Source organism: Euphorbia lathyris, chromosome 4 (assembly GCF_963576675.1).
Source record: "Euphorbia lathyris chromosome 4, ddEupLath1.1, whole genome shotgun sequence".
NCBI classification, from domain to species: domain Eukaryota; kingdom Viridiplantae; phylum Streptophyta; class Magnoliopsida; order Malpighiales; family Euphorbiaceae; genus Euphorbia; species Euphorbia lathyris.
In genome coordinates, this window is record NC_088913.1 from 23,833,021 (window position 1) to 23,837,839 (window position 4,819).

Here is a 4,819-nt window from a genome sequence, read left to right on the forward strand (position 1 = left end):
ATGGCGTCGCTTTTGGTACCTATATTTTTCGAGTTTTTACGTCGCCCTGTTGCTTTCCCTTGCCCCCCCACACTAGTGAAGTGGCATTGACCATGTTGGCTACTGGGAATGGGTCCTCGTCGATTAGCATGCTTTCCTTCTTTTCCGGGAACTGGAGTATCCCGCGGTTGATCCTATCCTGCACGGCATTTCTAAAACCAAAACATGCTTGAGTGTTGTGGCTCCAGTTGTCATGATACTTACAGTAGTCTCGTCCGCGTATTTCCTCTTTGGGTGGGATCACATGTCTAGGAGCCAATGTAATGAACTGCTCCTTTAACAGATAGTCGAAGATCTCTTCCGTCTTCGAGATGTCAAACGTATATTGGGTGGTTGGGATCCTCTTCACTACTTCCGGTGCTTTGGGATTTTTTAACAACACGGGACATGTTCGAGATCCGGTGTTTGTTAAGTCGGCGATGGCTACCTCATGCGTTTGTACCTCCCCTTGGTAGCTTCCCACAGAGTTCTTCTTGCGCCGATGATCTTCCCTCATCAACTCCTCGTACTCGGAAACCTTGGCCACCAACTCGTAGTAATCGCGGAAATCTATCCCCTGAAACTTCTTCCGGTTTTCGAATTCCAACCCACGTTGGGCAATCTTCACGAACTCGACCTCGGGGATGTTGATTCGACAACGATGTCGCATCTTTTTGAATCGGTTGATAAAATTTTCAACCGGCTCTCCATGCCGCTATGTCATTCGGGACAGCTCCGCAACACAGACCTCGGGCTCTGTCCGATAAAACTGGTTGTGGAACAGTCTTTCCATTTGGTCCCACCCAAGAATGGATCCGGATGGTAAGGTGGTGTACCAAGAGAAAGCTGGTCCCGTTAGTGAACCTGGGAATAACCGCAAGCGTAACATGTCGAAGTTCGTGTCCATGCTTAAACCACTGCACTAAAAGGTGAAACGTGCCACATGCTCCATGGTGGATTGCCCTTCTTCCCCTGAAAATAAAGTGAAATCAGGCACTCTAAAATTGTGGGGAAACGGGTATAATTGATCATAGTGTCGTGGATAGGGTTTCTGGAATTCGGGTCGGTATACTTCCCTCACGGCTGGCCCATAGATCTCTTGGACGATGTTTCTTATGCGTTGGGCCTCTCCCAAGTTGTTGGCGGTGGTGGGCTCCATGCGTTTATTTGTCGTCCGTTGTGGGTGAAAGTTGGCTTGTCTCGCATTGCCCCCCACATTACGAGCATAGCTTTCCTCGTAATGTTCGGCATGGTTGCTAGGTCCTGTATGAGACCTAAATTGTTGTTGAGGTGGCGGGACTTGAGTAGGTTCTGGGCTGATCCTGTCACCGCGCTCATTGAACCTGAGATTCTCTTCTCGAGCTGGTGGCGGGGTATACCTTTCCCCAGCTCCTGATGTCAGTGTTTTCTTCCCGCAATCTGCCGGTCCTTGGGATGTCGACCTTTGTGTGAACAACTCGGCGCACTTTTCTGGGATTTTACTGATCTCTCCGGTTAAATCAACGATCCTTTCCTCGAGAGCCGATCCCTTATTGGAATTGTTTGCCACCTCGTTGTTGGCTTGCATTGCCTTGCATATGTCCTCATGACTTTCCTTCATGGATTGTGAAAATCCGCGTAGGAATTGGTCGATTTGGTTTTCTAGTTTCGTAAAAAAGGGTGTTAGGTCGAATGAGGGTGAGCCTTGAGGTGGTTGTTGGTTTGCACCTCCGCTATTGTTCGCGGTTTCCACCGCACAACCTTCAGGCATGGCGGGTTCGTTGCTCTGATCCCGGTTCTGATTTTGACTCTCTTCGGAGTCCGATGGGATGGGATCTTTCCCCGTGTTCTTCCTAGGAGGCATTCTTCGTGAATACTTATAGGTAAAAATGATGAAATCAAGTTAGTAAACTAATATTGAACAAAGAAAGAACAGGAAAATAAATGAAATAAAAGCAAAGCATAAAGGATAAGTGGAAAATAAATAAATAAATAAAATAAATGTGAATCGGGTTATAAGAAAAATGTATTGAAATTTTTGGCGAAAGCCTAAAACAACATCCCACTGGGCGTGCCAAAAATTGTTAGCGTTAGCTAATAATTTTTGGTAAAGTGGAAGTGGGATAAAGAGTGTGAAGAGAAAAAATGTGTGTGATGGGTTTTCAATTTTTGGCAAAGCCTAAAGAACAACGTCCCACTGGGCGTGCCAAAAATTGTTAGCGATATTTTGCGAATATGCTAATTTCAACCTTGTCACGTGTGGTTAGGGTGCGGGCGTGCCAGAGAAATTATTTCTCAAAATATTAAAGACGGTTAAGTTTATGGAATTGCGCGCCAAAACTTGAAATCTTAAACGAAGCGATTGGCGAGGGACGCAAGGATTGAAAAAGTCACTCGTGGGTCTCTAGCGCCGTTATAGAAACTTTGCTAGATAAATTGTTTTATTTAAGCTAATGCGGGTAAATTGAAGACGAGAAAATAAAGGAATGTAAAGTGCGAAAATGACACAAGATTTGGTGAAAAATCGGTATATTATTGATTGAATAAGTGTTTGAAACATGAAATTGAAAATGAATTACAATTGAAGTACTTCTATACTAAACATATAGCTAATTCAATTGAATTGGAAAGGTAAATCAAATACAAAGAATTGAAATGCAATTAAAACAAAAATTGGAATTCAACAACAAACTCGGAGCCATAATAGCTATCTCGGATTGATGTTGAATTTTGGTGTCGGCGTGAGGTCCTTGGAGAGCTGCAATCGGTCGGGCCCGTACGGTATGTGCTTGGTGCAATGGCAAAACGTTGGTAGGCAAATGGGGCAGATTTAGACCTTAACTTCGGGAGGTTCGTTTGGGTGTTTAAGAGCGCGGAATTGGACGAGTAAATAGTGTAAATTGAACTTCAGAATGTCAGGAACAACTTTGTATAAGGGATCGAAGGCTAAAACGGACTTTAAATAGACGTAATTGAGGATTGAAAATGACTGGATGAATCTGGAAAAATCTGGGCAGAATAGCTAAAAGAATTTGGTGTGCAAAGATTAATTTATAAATAGAGTTTCTGGACTCGGAATTGGGAAAATAAATATACTAGATCGAACTTCAGGACGTCAGGAACAACTTTGTTGAAGAGATTGAAAGCAAAAAATGATTTTAAATGGACGGAATTTGGCTTTGAAAAAGGTTGGACGAATCTGGAAAATTGATTTGGAAATGAAATTCTAATTGAAAATTGAGCAGAGTAACAGCTTAGGAATGCTAAATTGAATTGAAAAACTTGAAAGAAAGACTATTGGAACTTGAATTGGAGCTAAAAAGGGCTTAAAAAAAAGAATCGGAGCTAAGAAAAAACGAAGAACGAAAAAGAAAAACTTGAAGAACTTGAAGAACTTGAAGAACTAGAAGCTAAGAACTTGAAAACTAAGAACTAGAAAAGAGAGAGCATTGAAAGGGACCTTTAGGAAGGGGATTGTGTTTGTGTTGAGTGTGCAAAATAAGAAAGGGGAGGGGGTCTATTTATAGTTTTTTAGAGTGGCATTTTGGTAAATAATCAGTGGTATTTTGGTAAATAATCAGTGGTATTTTGGTAAATAGTCACCAACTAACTTAACCAAACCCAACTAACTCTAATTAACTAACTTAACCTCCTCAAACTGCCGTTAACTGCTTCTGGACGAGACGACACGCCCCACGTATGCTCTGCTACGCCCTGCGTGTTGGCGGACATTAGGCCTAGTGCGTTTCATTGATGGTTTTCACGCATGGCGTCTCTGGTGTCGCGTCCCGCGTGAAGGATTACGCCCCGCGTTTTGTAGATACGCCCCGCGTCTTCAAGCCTCTGATCCTGGCATGCTCCGCGAATGCGTCTTACGCACGGCGTATTGGCAAATACGTCCCGCGTGAGAAATTACGCCCCGCGTAAGGTGAAGGGCGCGCTGCGTGTTTGCGTTTTGACGTTGATTTTTCCGGACGCCTTGTTTACGCGCTGCGTATTGAGGACACGCCCCGCGTGGTGCCGGATTTTTCCACGGGTTGAAGCTTAGCTTATAGGTGTATTATTTCTAGAAAATATAAACTATATCCTAAAAATATAACCTAAGCATTTATATACATAAAAATAATTATTTTATTTTTCTGGGCTAACAGATTGTTAAAATCTTAGTCTTAAAATAATAATGCCCAAGAATTAAAGTTCTTGAAAACCATTTTTTATTTTTCAACTCACAGTTTCATGACACATTGATTTTTTCCTTCTAACCAAACAATACCTAAATAACATTAAAATCTACCAATTTAATAATTAAAATTACTTAAAATATTATTTTCATCATTTTACATTCGAGGGTTACCTCCTATTTCAGTCTTTAAAATATTTAGGGTTTCAAAATGATTTTAAGAGTCGCTTTAATATATCAGTTGTAACAATCTAATCAAATATCATATAAATATTGTTCGGTTTGACTCAAATCTCATTTTTAGACTTCATGGCTTTAAAATGTTTTTTTATATAGTATTAAACTAAATTGTTACACTAACATCAATAAGTTGGCCAATTTAATACATTGAAACAAAATTCAAATATACATATGTTTTACATGAGTTACATATCGTTTAGTTAAAAAAAAAAAAGAGTTCTACGTTTATATTTTGCAATGTCAAAATAGATTTGAAGATGAAATGCATAATAAAAATTTAGACAAGATAATAATTAATGTCACGGTATAAATTGTTCTTGTAACATATGTTAAGATCAATATCAGCTTTATATGTATTAATTTGTTAGCAATCAAGGTTATAAATTTGTAATGAAAAAAAAA